The 16,048-nt window shown below is 45.4% G+C and overlaps 1 protein-coding gene and 1 pseudogene across 2 annotated transcripts in view; one reads left to right on the forward strand and one right to left on the reverse strand.

Moving 5' to 3' along the window:
• The window catches only part of LOC144582920 (uncharacterized), a 58,407-nt gene that overhangs the window by 6,170 nt on the left and 36,189 nt on the right, over window positions 1-16,048 (forward strand). The window contains exons 7-8 of the mRNA XM_078375603.1: window positions 422-527; window positions 1,437-1,533. The gene's annotated coding sequence lies outside the window, so the exon portion shown is untranslated. The remainder of the gene's footprint in view (window positions 1-421; window positions 528-1,436; window positions 1,534-16,048) is intronic.
• Window positions 13,648-14,205, reverse strand: LOC108591598 (ubiquitin-ribosomal protein eS31 fusion protein pseudogene; annotated as a pseudogene). Its single transcript, XR_013535014.1, has one exon. The product of XR_013535014.1 is annotated as a ubiquitin-ribosomal protein eS31 fusion protein pseudogene (transcript).

The following is a 16,048-nucleotide window of genomic DNA, read 5'->3' on the forward strand; positions in this document are numbered from 1 at the left end:
CACACAGTCAACCGGTGTCATTCAGGCCAGGTCGGTCGATAGTGAAGCCTGATCTCTTACCCCTTGTGCCCGGCCTTAGACCATCAGTCGAGGAGCTCCCCGAGTTAACTGTCTGGCTTCTTTTTCCTCTTCTGCCGGTTACATCCTACTCCAGATGGTTTTCCTTGGCCTCCCCAACCCCGGTCAGCACACTCTTACTCCGCTGTCTGCTGTGGGTACCACATACTGTGAAATACCTGTTAACCAACTTCTTTAGGGCATCCCCCCCACACCCCCCAGCCCTGTACCTGGACAGGCCTAGGCCTGTATATCTAGGGCCCTTGAGCTTGGAAATTGCCTTGAAAACAGCTTTTGGTCTTAATTGCCCTCTAGCAATGGAGAACTGTGGAAACAAAACTCTAATTTTTTTTTTTCCAAACAGGCCCTAAGCCAATCAGAATGCTGATTAAAGGATTGTTGGTTTCACCTGGACACCCCGTGGAAGCCAGTCTTCCTGCAAATGTTAAAAAACCTCCTCACAGCAGCAGGTGAGATGTCAGTGGCACTGCCTGTTGCTCTTTATTTCACAGACAGGGAAGCTGAGGCCCAGAGTGTGGGTCAGAAACGATTTTTTGGCCAGATGTGCTTCCTCCACGGCCCTCTGAAAGAAAAGGCCAGGTCTGGGTTGTCTTCAGTAAGAAATGTAAATCCCATGGGCCTTAGCTTCTAGGAAATGTCTGGGACAGGAACCTTCAGAAGACGGGAGCTCCAGGGGGAATCAGGTGAGCCTGGGGAGGGGACTCTGGTGGTGGCCACTGAGCTTGAACTCCAAACTAGGTATTTTCTCCTGTGTGCCTGAGAGCCACACTCTGCCGTTTTTGGGGAAATCACTGGGGGCCTGGGATAGAGGCAGACGCCTCACCCGAAAATTGTGCCTGCAGCAGCCCTTTACACCAGTGCTTCCCCAGTCTGGTGCTAGATGAGGTTGGGGAAATGGAAAGGAGTGACTGCCTCCTCCTACCACCTAAGAGCTGCATAACAAAAAACCTGTAGCCCCTCCAGATTGCCTCCTGGAGGATGGGGTAGGGGTGGAGGGAGGCTGGGAGCTGGTCAGATTTTGCACAGAAACTAGCTTCACAGGTAAAGCCTAAGTGCAATTTGAGTTTGAGAATTACTGTGTAAAGTTTCTCAACTAGTATCAGAATTTAAAATGTGTGGATTCTCTAAGCCAGTAATTCCACTTATAGGAATCTATCTTTAGAAGTAGCTATACAGGCCTGGTGTAGTGGCTAATGCCTGTAATCTCAGCACTTTGGGAGGCGGGTGGATCACCTGAGGTCAGGAGTTCAAGACCAGCCTGGTCAACATGGTGAAACCCTGTCTCTAAAAACAAAACAAAACAAAAAGAAGTAGCTGTTTAACAAAGATAAATGCTTATAGACGACTGTTCTTTGCAGAACTGTTGGGGGAAATTGCAAACAACTAAATACCCCTCACCAGGAGCTGGTTCCTAATAGCAACTCTGAGACCTCTACTCCGGGCTTTTAAAATGGGGTAAGTCTCTGCGTGCCAATCTAGGGGCATGGCCAAGGTATATTTATTGACAGCTTACAGTGTCTCAACAAGGAGGGACTTTGGACTATGTGCTGAGAACTTTTGTGGGACAATTTTTTCCAAGCGATGTTATTTTGTTGTCATTTTTGTATCCCACCCTTTTTTTTTTTTTGAAACAGAGTCTTGCTCTGTCACCCAGGCTGAAGTGCAGTGCAGTGACACGATCTCAGCTCACTGCAACCTCTGCCTCCCGGGTTCAAGTGATTCTCCTGCCTCAGCCTCCCGAGTAACTGGGACTAAAGGCGCCAACCGTCACGCCTGGCTAATTTTTGTGTTTTTAGTAGAGATGGAGTTTCACCATGTTGGCCAGGCTGGTCTCCTGACCTCAACTGATCCACCCACCTCAGCCTTCCAAAGTGTTGGAATTACAAGTGTGAGCCCGGCCTTCTCCCACTCTCTCTAAATTAAAAAGAAATATTATTGTGATAATAAGCTCTCCCTACCTTTTTTTCCCATGTATGAAGAAACGGGGTTGGTAAGGGAAGAAGAGACTTGCCTGATACCGAGTTTGGGATCCTGACCCCTGAGAGGAAGCTGGGAGAGTAGGAGAAGGAAGGGCATCCAAGCCCAGCCCAGTCTGGCTGCCCAGGTCACCTAAGTCAGTTCTGTGCCTCCATGCCAGAAAAGCCTGACACTCTTGGATTTGGGGCTCCAGGTTCATCCTGCCAGTTTCTAGTGAACTTGGTGATCATATAGGTTCAAATGAATAAAGCCCCTTTTGTTAAAAAAAAAAAACAACAAAAAGTGAGCTGCTTGTTTGCTTTTGTTGCCTAGGCTGGAATGCAGAGGCGCGATCTCGGCTCACTGCAACCTCCGCCTCCCAGGTTCAGGCGATTCTCCTGCCTCAGCTTCCTGTGATTACAGGCATGTGCCACCATGCCCAGCTAATTTTGTATTTTCAGTAGAGACGAAGTTTTACCATGTTGGCCAGGTTGGTTTCAAACTCCTGACCTCAGGTAATCCGCCCGCTTTGGCCTCCCAAAGTGCTGGGATTACAGGGGTGAGCCACCTTCCTGGCCACCACTCCCTTTTTTGATGGAAGTGAGAAAAGGCACCAGCATTCACTGAGAGTGCATATGAGCCAAGTCGAGTCTTAGGATAAAGGAGAAGATGGGGTTCTGAGAGGTAGAGGGAAGAGTCCAGCAAAGGCCTGGAAAAGTGAAAGTGACTAATTTAGGAAACAACTGGATTGGATGAGATGGAAGGGCCGAGAAGGCCAGGATGAAGAATTTGGATTTGGCAGTGTGAGTAGTAGAGTCCCAGCAGGTTCCTGCTGAATGCTGGGAAGAGACTGGAGGGAGGGTAGGTGGTGACTCAGCTCTGGGTAACTGAGACCAAGTGGATGGAGACCTGCCTCTGAGATCTAAGGGAATTCCGCATCTTCCTCCTGAAAAGTCTTGTAGTATCTTGTTGGTCACACAGTTTGCCTAGCTTTCTCCTAGTTGTTGGGTATTTACTCACTTAACTAATTTCTGAGTGCCCACTTGTGTCTGGCTGTGTGCCTAAGACTTCCCAGCCAAGCTTATCCTGAAGGCTTTGGGTGACAGTATTTTGTGGTGAAAAGGTGGTGGCACTGGACTTGGTTAGTAGCCAGGTGATTTAGGCAAATCATCCACACCTGAACCTCAATTTTCTCATGTTGTGGGAAATATAAGGGTTTTGGCGAGAGTCAAAGAAAATAGGCACACCCCTTGTTTTATTATGCCTTGCTTTTTTGTGCTTTGCAGATACTGCGTTTCTCACAAATTGAAGGGTTTTGGCAACCCTGCGTTGAGCAAAGTCTCCCGGCATCATTTTTCCAAAAGCATGCTCAGTCTGTGTCTCTGTGCCACATTTTGGTAATTCTTGCAATATTTCAAAGTTTGTTGTTGTTACATCTGATATGGTGATCTGAGCTCAATAATCTTTGATGTTACCTTTGTAATTGTTTTGAGGCGCCGGTGAATGATTCCTGTGTAAGATGGCAAACTTAATCCATCAATGTTGTATGCATTCTAACTGTTCCACCAACCAGCTGCTTGCAATTAGTAATCCTATAATAGCCTCCATGTGTTCAAATGTAAGGACGAGTTGCAAATCTCCCACTTCACATCAAGGGCTAGAAATAATTAAGCTCAGCGAGAAAGGCGTGTTGAAAGACAAGATAGGCGTTTCTTTTTTTTTTTTAGTTTTTAGTAGAGACAGGGTCTCGCTATGTTGTCCAGGCTGGCCTCCAACTCCTGGGCTCAAGTGATCCTCCTGTCTTGGCCTCCTAAAGTGTTGGGATTAAAGGCTTGAGCCACCATGCCCTGCCTCTGGTGAAGCACTTTTAATTTTACTCAAGAACTATTGGCTGGGTGTGGTGGCTCACACCTGTAATCCCAGAACTTTGGGAGGCTGAGTCTGGTGGATCACCTGAGGTCAGTAATTCAAGACCAGCCTGGCCAACATGGTGAAACCCTTTCTCTCTTTTTTTTTTGAGACGGAGTTTCGCTCTTGTTACCCAGGCTGGAGTGCAATGGTGTGATCTCGGCTCACTGCAACCTCCGCCTCCTGGGTTCAGGCAATTCTCCTGCCTCAGCCTCCTGAGTAGCTGGAATTACAGGCATGCACCACCATGCCCAGCTAATTTTTTGTATTTTTGGTAGAGACAGGGTTTCACCATGTTGACCAGGATGGTCTCGATCTCTTGACCTCATGATCCACCCGCCTCGGCCTCCCAAAGTGCTGGGATTACAGGCATGAGCCACCACGCCTGGCAACCCTGTCTCTTTAAAAATACAAAATTTAGCCGGGCATGACGGCAGGCACCTTGTAATCCCAGCTACTCGGGAGGCTGAGTCAGGAGAATTGCTTGAACATGGGAGGTGGAGGTTGCAGTGAACTGAGATCACACCACTGCACTCCAGACTGGGCAACAGAGCAAGACTCCGTTTCAGAACAAACAAAAACTATCTGAGTGGGTGTGGTGGCTCATGCCTGTGATCCCAACACTTTGGGAGGCCGAGGTGGGACGGTCTCTTGAACCCAGGAGTTTGAGGCCAGCCTGAGCAGCATAGCAAGACCCCATCTCTGCAAAAAATAATCAGCTGGGCATGGTGGTGGATGTCTGTAGTCCCAGCTCCTCGGGAGGCTGAGGTGGAGGAAGGCTTGAGCTCAGGAGGTTGAGGCTGCAGTGAGGTCTAATTGTGCCACTGCACTCCAGCCTGGGTGAAAGAGTAAGAACCTGTTTCAAAAATTGCTCAGGTATGGTGGCTTATGCCTGTAATCTCAGAATTTTGGGAGGGCAAGGTGGGTGGATCACTTGAGGTCAGGAGTTTGAGACCACCCTGGCCAACATGGTGAAAGCCCATCTCTACTAAAAAAAAAAAAAAAAAAAAAAACCCCAAACAAACAAAATATAAATAAGAAATTTAAAAGATGCTATTCCAGCTGGGCGCGGTGGCTCAAGCCTGTAATCCCAGCACTCTGGGAGGCCAAGGTGGGTGGATCATGAAGTCAAGAGATCGAGACCATCCTGGTCAACATGGTGAAACCCCGTCTCTACTAAAAATACAAAAAATTAGCTGGGCATAGTGGCGCGTGCCTGTAATCCCAGCTACTCAGGAGGCTGAGGCGGGAGAATTGCCTGAACCCAGGAGGTGGAGGTTGCGGTGAGCCGAGATCGCGCCATTGCACTCCAGCCTGGGTAACGAGCGAAACTCCGTCTCAAAAAAGGAAAAAAAAAAGGTGCTATTCCAGTGAACACAGGAATGATAAGAAAGGGAACAGCCTTATTGCTGATATGGAGAAAGTTTCAGTGGTCTGGATAGAACATCAAACCAACCACAACATTCCCTTAAATCAAAACCTAATCCAGAGCAAAGCCCTAACTGTCTTCAATTCTCCGAAGGCCGAGAGAGGTGAGGGAGCTGCTGAAGAAAAGTTGGAAGCTGTTAGACATTGGTTCAGGTTTAAGGAAGGACACAGTCTCCATAACCAGTTTTCACCTTGCAATCTATGAAAGTCCACGGGGAAGCAGTAAGTGTGATGAAGAAGTAGCAGTAAGTTCAACAAGATCTAACTAAGATCGTTGATGAAGATGACTTCACTAAACAATAGCTTTTCAGTGCAGATGAAACAACAGCCTTCTGTTGGAAGAAGATGCCATCTAGGACTTTCACAGTTAGAGAGAAGTCAATGCCTGGCTTCAAATGACAGGCTGACCCTCTTGTTAGGGGCTAACGTAGCTGGTGACTTTAAGTTGAAGCCAGTGCTCACTCACTATTCCAAAAATCCTAGGGCCCTTAAGAATGATCCTAAATCACTCTGCCTGTGCTCTAGAAATGGAAGACACTTTTATACAACAAAGCCTGGATAACAACACCTCTTTTTATAGCATAGTGTACTGAATTTTTCTTTCTTTTTTTTTTTTCCCAAGATGGAGTTTTGCTCTTGTTGTCCAGGCTGGAGTGCAATGATGCGATCTTGGCTCACTGCAACCTCTGCTCCCGGGTTCAAGCAATTATCCTGCCTCAGTCTCCTAAGTAGCTGGGATTACAGGAATGTGCCACTACACCCAGCTAATTTTGTATTTTTGGGATTGACAGGGTTTCTCCATGTTGGTCAGACTGCTCTCGAACTCCAGGCCTCTTTGGGAGGCTGAGACTGGTGGATTACCTAATTTTTATTTTTAGTAGAGATGGAGTTTCTCCATATTGGTCAGGCTAATCTTGAACTCCTGACTTCAGGTTATCTGCCTGCCTTGGCCTCCCAAAGTGCTGGGATTATAGGCATGAGCCACCATGCCTAGCCTAGTGTACTGAATATTTTAAGCCCACTCTTGAGACCTACTGTTCAGAAAAGATTCCTTATAAAATATTACTGCTCATTGACATCTAGTCTTCATCTATCTCATTGATACCTAGTCTTCCAGGAGCTCTGATGGACATGTACAAAAAGATTTTTTTTTTTTGATACTGAGTCTCGCTCTGTAGCCCAGGCTGGAGTGCAGTGGCGCAATCTCAGTTCACTGCAACCTCTGCCTCCTGGGTCCTGGTTAAAGTAATTCTCTTGCGTCAGCCTCCCAAGTAGCTGGGATTACAGGTGCATGCCACCATGCCCAGCTAATATTTTTGTATTTTCAGTACAGATAGGGTTTCACCAGGATCTCCTGACCTCATGATCAGCCTGCCTTAGCCTCCCAAAGTGCACCCATCCCTATTTTTTTTTTTTTTTGAGGCAGAGTTTCGCTCTTGTTGTCCAGATTGGAGTGCAATGGCACAATTTCGGCTCACCGCAACCTCTGCCTCCCGGGTTCAAGTGATTCTGCCTCAATCCCCTGAGTAGCCGGGATTACAGGCATGTACCACCATGCCTGGTTAATTTTGTATTTTTAGTAGAGACAGGGTTTCTCCATGTTGGTCAGCCTGGTCTTGAACTCCTGCCTTCAGGTGATCTGCCCTCCTCTGCCTCCCAAAGTGCTGGGATTATAGGCTCGAGCCACTGCACCTGGCTGAGATTCCGTTTCTATGTCTGTGAACACACTATCCATTCTTCAGCCCATTGATCAAGGTGTAATTTCAACTTTCAATTCTTATATTTAAGAAATAAATTTTGGCCGGGCTTGGTGGCTCATGCCTGTAATCCCAGTACTTTGGGAGGCTGAGGCCGGTGGATCATGAGGTCAGGAGTTCAAGACCAGCCTGGCCAGTATGGCAAAACCCCATCTCTACTAAAAATACAATAATTAGCCGGGTGTGGTGGGGCACGCCTGTATTCCTAGCTACTCGGGAGGCTGAGGCAGAAGAATTGCTTGAACCCAGGAGGTGGAGGTTGCAGTGAGCTGAGACTGTGCCACTGCATTCTAGCCTGGGTGACAGAGTGAGACTCCATCTCAAAAAAAAAAAGAAATTAATTTCATAAGGCTGTAGCTGCCATAGATAGTGATTTCTCTGATGGATCTGGACAAAGTAAATTGAAAACCTGTAAAGAATTCATCAAACTAGATGCCATTAAGAACATTTATGATTCTTGGGGGAGATAAAAATATTAGTATTAACAGGAGTTTGGATAAAGCTGATTCTAACCCTCATGGATGACTTTGAGGGGTTCAAGACTTCAGTGGAGGAAGTAACTCTGGATGTGGTGGAAATAACAAGAGAACTGAATTACAAGTGGAGCCTGTAGGTGTAACTGAATTGCTGCAATCTTATCAAACTTGACTGGATGTGGAATTGTTTCTTAAAGAACATGCTTTCTTGAGATGTAATCTATTCCTGACGAAGATACTGTGAACATTGTTAAAATGACATTAAAGGATTTATAATATTAAATAAATGTAGTTGATATAGCAGTGGCACGATTTTAGACGATTGACTCCAACTGTGAAAGAAATTTTACTATAGGTAAAATGCCATTAAACGGCATCACATGCTATAGAGAAATCTTTCTCGAAAGCAAGAGTCTATCGATGTGGCAAACTTCATCTTATGATAAGAAACTGCCACAGCCTTCTCAGCCTTCAGCAACCACCACGCTAATCGGTCAGTGGCTGTCAACATAGAGGCAAGATCCTCCACCAGCCAAAAGATTGACTTGCTGAGGGCTTAGATGATCGTTAGCATTTAGCAATAAAGTTGTTGTTGTTGTTGTTGTTGTTGCCTGTGGAGTAGGCAACACTGGGATATATCTTTTTTATTTCATCTTTGCCAGTTTAACTGGTGAGGCATGTTACCTAAAAGTTGTATATGTCTGCATGGCTTTATTAAATGGTCAGGCCAAACTTTGTTCAACTATATGATTTTCTTCCTGTGCAAACAGTTTGTATCAAAGGACTGTTTCAAATGGGCTTCAGTGACGGCATAATAACTGAGCAGTGTTTCAGGCCCGTGGCTGTGACCAGCAGGTTGTCTCTCCTCTATTTTTTTGAGACAGGCTTACACTGTCACCCAGGCTGGAGTGCAGTGGTGCAATGTTGGCTCATTATAATGTCTGCCTCCTGGATTCAAGTAGTTCTCCTGCCTCAGCCTCCCATGTAGCTGGGAGGAGAGGTGTGGGCCACCATGCTCGGCTAACTTCTGTATTTTTGGTAGGGACAGGATGTCACCATGTTGATCAGGCAGGTTTTGAACTCCTGACTTCAGGTGATCAGCCTACCTCAGTCTCCCAAAGTGCTAAGGGTACAGGTGTGAGCCACCGAGGCTGGCAGGTTGTCTCTTTTCTTGATGCTGTCTGGCTCTTAGACCCAGATTAAGTAGTGGATGAGTTTAATTCAGATATAGAAAATACTTTCTGCGTCAGGCGTCGTGGCTCACGCCTGTAATTCCAGCACTTTGGGAGGCCAAGGCGAGTGGATCACTTGAGGTCAGGAGTTTGAGACCAGCCTGGCCAACATAGTGAAACTCTGTCTCTACTAAAAAATACAAAAATCAGCCGGGCTTGGTGGCGCGTGGCTGTAGTCCCAGCTACTTAGGAGGCTGAGGCAGGAGAATCGCTTGAACCCAGGAGGTGAAGGCTGCAGTGAGCCTAGATTGCGTTACTACACTCCAGCCTGGGCGACAGAATGAGACTGTTCAAAAAAAAAAAAAAAAACCACTTTCTGATGTTCTAGGAGTCTGTGCTCAGACCCGGAAACAGCATTTCCAATCAAGCAGTAGAAATCAGCAGGTCAGGCTGGGCACGGTGGCTCAAGCCTGTAATCCCAGCACTTTGGGAGGCCGAGGCGGGTGGATTACGAGGTCAAGAGATCGAGACCATCCTGGTCAACATGGTGAAACCCCGTCTCTACTAAAAATACAAAAAATTAGCTGGGCATGGTGGTGCGTGCCTGTAAACCCAGTTATTCAGGAGGCTGAGGCAGGAGAATTGCCTGAATTCAGGAGGCGGAGGTTGCGGTGAGCCGAGATTGTGTCATTGCACTCCAGCCTGGGTAACGAGAGCAAAACTCCGTCTAAAAAAAAAAAAAAAGAAATCAGCAGGTCAAAGTTGATTGTTGTGTGGCCAGGGAGCGTAATGAGCCTGTTTTCTTCATTCTTTTTACTAGGGTCAGGGTGATAGGATGGAAGGGGATCAGATTCCATTTGCATGGTTTCATCCTTTTTATATGTGGGAATTTTCTTACCTCTTAGAATATTGTTTAAATCACAAGAGCAAATATACCATGTTTGGGATGGGAAGTTAAACCGTTGAGAGGCACACAAAGAAAAAGCGAAGACCCCTCCCCTCAGCCCTCCCTTCAGCATTAGCAGTGATGACAATTAGGTATGTATTCTTTCTTACCTTTCCACCTTCAGATAAGTGCTTGCAAATGTCCACACGCATCCTGAGAGATACTTTCTCTCTTCCCTGTTGCTCTCTCTTATTTATTTATTTTTCCTCAATTTTCAACAGGTCTGCATTTAATACTTTCTATATAAACATCTCTACAGTTCTGAGAATTTCCTGAAATAGATCCTGTGAAGTGTAATTACTGGGACTGAGAGTATAGGTGAATATTGTTAAGCAGATTACCAAAGTGCTCACCTGCTGGCATTTGTGATGTTGGTGAACTTATCTTACCCAGTCTGCAGCCACAGCAAGTGTTAGCAATTTTGTGTTAATCTTTCCTTATTTAATGGGTGAAGGCTAGCCAAGGTTTTTAATTTGCATTTTTCATTAGTGAGATTGAACATCTTACAATTTCACAATGACTGGACACTGGTCACTGTGAATCATCTTGATATCTTTTGGGGGTCATAGTGATTTTCTTTCTGACTTATAAGCTCTTTTATACTAGTAAGGATTCTTTTTCTTCTTTTTTTCATTTTGGAGACACAGCCAGAACTCTGTCACCCAGGCTGGAATGCAGTGGCAGGATCATGGCTCACTGCAGCCTTGACCTCCTGGGCTCAAGTGATCCTCCTGCCCCAGCCTCCCAAAGTGCTGGGGTTACAGGCATGAGCCACTGCGCCTGGCCTTATCTTTCCCTTCTTCATGGCTTTTCCAAGTTGTTGAGTTCTTTTTTTTTTTTGTTCGTTTTTGGGTTGGGGTTTCACCATGTTGGCCACAATGGTCTTGATCTCTTGACCTCGTGATCCACCCACTTCAGCCTCCCAAGGTGCTGGGATTACAGGCGTGAGGCACCGTGCCCGGCCAAGTTCTTATATTATTTTTCATTGTATGACCCAAGGGAGAGATACCCTGATACTACGACTTTAGAGGATGAAAAGACAGATTTTGGCTTGGGAAGGCCATCTCTGTAGTGGAAACAGTTACCTCCCATGAAGCAAACAAAATATGCCCTTTAAGGACCCTAATTGCCCATATCCTCTGCCAGTGCCCTCGGAGTCACGTTTTTTTTTTGTTTTTTTTTTTGAGACAGAGTTTCGCCCTTGTTACCCAGGTTGGAGTGCAATGGCGCGATATCGGCTCACCGCAACCTCCGCCTCCTGGGTTCAGGCAATTCTCCTGCCTCAGCCTCCTGAGTAGCTGGGATTACAGGCACGTGCCACCATGCCCAGCTAATTTTTTGTATTTTTAGTTGAGACGGGGTTTCACCATGTTGACCAGGATGGTCTCGATCTCTTGAAGTTGTGATCCACCCGCCTCTGGGATTACAGACTTGAGCCACCGCGGCTGGCCCACGTTTTTATAAAATTTACAAAATTAAGAAGTTTTAATTATAATAATGAGTTAAGACAACTTTTTTTTTTTAAATGGAGGCTCGCTGTGTGTTACCCGGGCTGGAGTGCAGTGGTGCAATCTTGGCTCACTGCAACCTCTGCCTCTCGGGTTCAAGTATTTCTCCTGCCTTAGCCTCCCAAGTAGCTGGGACTACAGGTGTGTGCCAGCTAATTTATGTATTTTTAGTAGAGACAGGGTTTCACCATGTTGGCCAGGCTGGTCTCGAACTCCCAACCTCAGGTGATCTGCCCACCTCAGCCTCCCAAAGTGCTGGGATTACAGGCGAGAGCCACCGTGACTGGCTCGTTTCTCTTATTTTACTTAGGTACTTTTGATATGGATTTATAGGGTGCCTGTATATCATGATCTCACCTCTGCTCCTGCAACTTTGTGCCATGGCAGCCTTTCGTATATCAGGACAGTTATCTATATTTGAACTGCCCAGGGAAGTGACTGCAAACCACGTAAATAAATAAACCCAAAGTAAACATATTCCAAACTCAACCCTTGGCCGGATCAAAAAAAGTCTGAGGCAGGAGGATTCACTTAAGCCCAGGAGTTTGGATTCTGATCAGCCTGGGCAACGTGGTGAAACCCTATCTCCACAAAAAATTTAAAAATTAGGCATGGTGGTGCCCATCTGTGGTCCCAGCTACTCAGGAGGCTGAGGCAGGAGGATTGTTTTTTCTCTGAGTCCCCCCCTGGCCCCCCCTCCCCGCCCCACCGCTGAGACAGAGTCTTGCTCTGTCACCAGGCTGGAGTGCAGTGGCACTATCTCGGCTTACTGCAGCCTTCCACCTCCCAGGTTCAGGATCTTCTCCTGCCTCAGTCTCCTGAGTAGCTGGGACTACAGGCACGTGCCACCACGCCCAGCTAATTTTTTGTATTTTAGTAGAGATGGAGTTTTACCATGTTGGCCAGGCCGGTCTTGAACTCCTGATCTCTTGATGGCAGGAGGATTGTTTGAGACCAAGAGGTCAAGGCTGCAGTGAGCCATGATTATGGCACTACTCTCAAACCTGGGCAATAGAGCAAAACTCTTGTCTCCAAAAAAGAAGAGGAAGGAGTTTTTTTTCTGCCAGGAAGGTATTTGAGAAGAAACACTGAATTATCTTTATTTTCGCTATATAAAATGAAATTATAAAACTGTTATCATATGAAGGACACTAAAAAAGTATGCCCAAAAAGGTAGGAAGGCCGGGGACCATGGTTCACACCTATAATCCCAGCACTTTGGGAGACTGAGGTGGTCAGATCACAACATGGGAAAACCCCATCTCTACTAAAAATACAAAAATTATCTGGGTGTGGTAGCACATGGCTGTAATCCCAGCTACTCTGGGTGTGGTAGCACATGGCTGTAATCCCAGCTACTCGGGAGGCTGAGGCATAAGAATTGCTTGAACTCCGAGGCAGAGGCTACAGTGAGCCGAAATCATACCACTGGCACTCCAGCCTGGGCAACAGAGCGAGACTCTGTCTCAAAAACAAAAAACAAAAAACAAAAGAGAGAAATGTTCCAGGCATTCAAATAATTAAAATACTGTGTTATCTTTCTGTGTTTTGTGATGTGATACAGGTCAACTTTTACAAATTTATACTTTGCTATAATTTCTTTTCCTTTTTTCATTTTGAATAAACATTCACATTTGTGCCAGATTTTGTATATTTAATTTTACATTCTTTTTCTAAATGGGGACTCCAAAAATTATAGAAGGTTCAGGTCCCTTGAAACCTGGATCTGCCTTCAACCATTAGGATGAATACATTGGCAAAGGTGAAGCCTTAACCCTTTAGAATATCTGGTTATAACTTGTCTCTTCTGGCCCTTTGGAAATTGGAATTTCTTGTCTTTTACTCTGATTTGTTTTTTTCTTTTTTCATATGTCATATCTGCTAACCATGATTTTGACACAGTAAAACTTTCAAAGGGATCATTAAGTGAATGACAGTTTATACAGTGTGTTCTTTACCTGGCCATTTTCACTTAACAGCATATCTTGGAGACCTTTCTCTGTTGCTGCATGAAGAGCTTCCTCATTCTTTTTTTTTTTCTTTTTTGAGATGGAGTTTTGCTCTTGTTGCCCAGGCTGGAGTGCAGATTTGTCTTTTGTTATGGTGAAATGGACATAACATAAAGTTTGTGATTTTAACCACTTTGAGGTGACAATAAAGTCATTCAGTGTTGTACAACCACAGTACTTTTTCATCTTCTCAAACTGAAACCCTGAATGCAGTAAGCAGTAACTCCCTAGTCTCTCCACCCTGAAGCTGCTGGGAACCCCTCTTCTCCTTTTTATCTCTGTGAATTTTTTTTTCTTTTTACTTATTTATTTTTAATAAAAACGAGGTCTTGCTGTGCTGCCCAGGCTAGTCTCAAACTCCTGGCCTCAAGTGATCTGGGATTATAGGCGTGAGCCACTGTGCCTGGTCTTTTTTTTTTTTTTTTTTTAGTTCATGTCTTTTATTAACTCGGTTATTTGTCTTCTGGTTTGTTAAAGCAGTAAGTCAGACAACATTTGCCACAATAATGTCTGTCAAAGTGGCTTGCCATAAACACTCCAGCACCACATTCATCAGAAGGGCATTCTCGACGAAGGCGACTAATTTTGCCATTCTCATCCACCTTGTAATATTTCAGGACAGCCAGCTTAACCTTCTTTCTCTTGTGCTTATTCTTCTTGGGAGTGGTGTAAGACCTCTTCTTCCTTTTCTTAGCACCACCACGAAGTCTCAACACAAGATGAAGAGTAGACTCCTTCTGAATGTTGTAGTCAGACAAAGTACGTCCATCTTCCAGTTGCTTGCCAGCAAAGATCAGTCTTTGCTGATCAGGAGGAATTCCTTCCTTATCCTGGATCTTGGCCTTTACATTTTCTATCGTATCCGAGGGTTCAACCTCGAGGGTGATGGTTTTTCCCGTAAGGGTTTTCACGAAAATCTGCATTTTGGTGGCGGCCCCACGTGAGGCGCAGATGGCGGATCGAAAAGGAAGAATGTTGCGCAGGCCCACCTTTTTTTTTTTTTTTTTTAAATGGGGTCTTCTTGCTTTGTCACCCAGGCTAGACTTCAGTGGCGCAATCAGCTCCTTGTAACCTTTAGCTCCTGGGCTCAAGGGATCCTTCTGCCTCACCTTCCTGAGGAGCTGGGACTATAGATACATGCCATTGCACCTGGCTAAGTTTTACAGTTTTTTGTAGAGATGGGGTTTCACTGTGTTGCCCAGACTGTTTTTGTTGTTGTTGTTGTTAGTTTTTTTTGAAACAGAGTTTTGCTCCTGTCGCCCAGGCTGGAGTGCAGTGGCGCAATCTTAGCTCACTACAACTTCCGCTTCCCAGTTTCAAGTGATTCTCCTGCTTCAGCCTCCCGAATAGCTGAGACTATAGGTGCCCACCACCACGCCTGGCTCATTTTTAGTATTTTTAGTAGAGACAGGCTTTCACCATGTTGTCAAGGCTGGTCTTGAACTCCTGACCTCAGGTGATCCACCCGCCTTGGCCTCCAAAAGTGCTGGGATTACAGACGTCAGCCACTGTGCTCAGCCTGTCTCTATGAATTGACTATTATAGGTACTTTAATGTAAATGGAATCATATTTGTCCTTTTTTAAAAAATTATTTTTCTCTTTTGAGACAGAGTCTTTGTTGCCTAGGCTGGAGTGTGAAAGTGGCTCACTGCAGCCTTGACCCCCCCAGGCTCAAGTGATCTGCCTTAGCCTCCCAAAGTATTGGGATTCCAGGTGTGGGCCACTGTGCCTGGCCCAACAAATCCTTTTGTTTACTGTTCTTCATAACAGTTTGAGAAAAATAATATCTTTTTAAAGAACAGAGAAAAGGGAGGCACGCAGGGGCTAAGTAACACCCGAGGTTGGTTGTACAGCTGGTCGTTGGAGGAGACAGGATTCTGTTCCTAAAAGGTTAATGGTGATATTATCTCCTCCATTTCTGACTCTAGTCATTTCGAGTCTTTTTTCTTTTCTTTTCTTTTTTTTTTTTTGAGACGGAGTTTCGCTCTTGTTACCCAGACTGGAGTGCAATGGCGCCATCTCGGCTCACCGCAACCTCCGCCTCCTGGGTTCAGGCAATTCTCCTGCCTCAGACTCCCGAGTAGCTGGGATTACAGGCACGCACCACCATGCCCAGCTAATTTTTTGTATTTTTAATAGAGACGGGGTTTCACCATGTTGACCAGGATGGTCTTGATCTCTTGACCTTGTGATCCACCCGCCTTAGCCTCCCAAAGTTCTGGGATTACAGGCATGAGCCACCGCGCCCGGCCCCTTTTTTCTTTTTTTCTTGGTCAGCCTAGCTGAGGATTTGTCAATTGTTTAGATTTTTCTCAAATAGACAACTTTTGGTTTTATTAATTTTCTCTGTTGTTTTTCTGTTCTCTATTTCATTCATTGCTGCCCCAGCATTTGTTTTTTCTTTCTTCTTGCTTACTTTAAATTTAGTTTGCTCTTCTTTTCTAATTTTTCTGGCATCTTAAAGTGAAAGGTTAGGTTATTGATTTACAGTCTTTATTTTTTTAAACAAATAGAAATGTGGATTTCCCACTCTGGGTTCCCCTTCCACAACAGCATGGGAGCTGTCTTCTCTCTCTCTCTTTCTCTCTCTTTCTCATAAATCGCTCTTCCACAAAAAATAAAAATAAAGAAAAAAGACATGTACAGCCAGGCATGGTGGCTAATACCTGTAATCCCAGCACTTTGGGAGGCTGAGACAAGAGGGTTACTTGAGCTCAAGGGTTTGAGACCAGCCTGGGCAATGTAATAAGACCCCAGCCCTACAAAAAAATTAAAAATTAAGCCAGGTGTGGTGGTGTTTCAGCCATTC

The sequence above is a fragment of the Callithrix jacchus genome, chromosome 5 (genome assembly GCF_049354715.1).
Source record: "Callithrix jacchus isolate 240 chromosome 5, calJac240_pri, whole genome shotgun sequence".
NCBI classification, from domain to species: domain Eukaryota; kingdom Metazoa; phylum Chordata; class Mammalia; order Primates; family Cebidae; genus Callithrix; species Callithrix jacchus.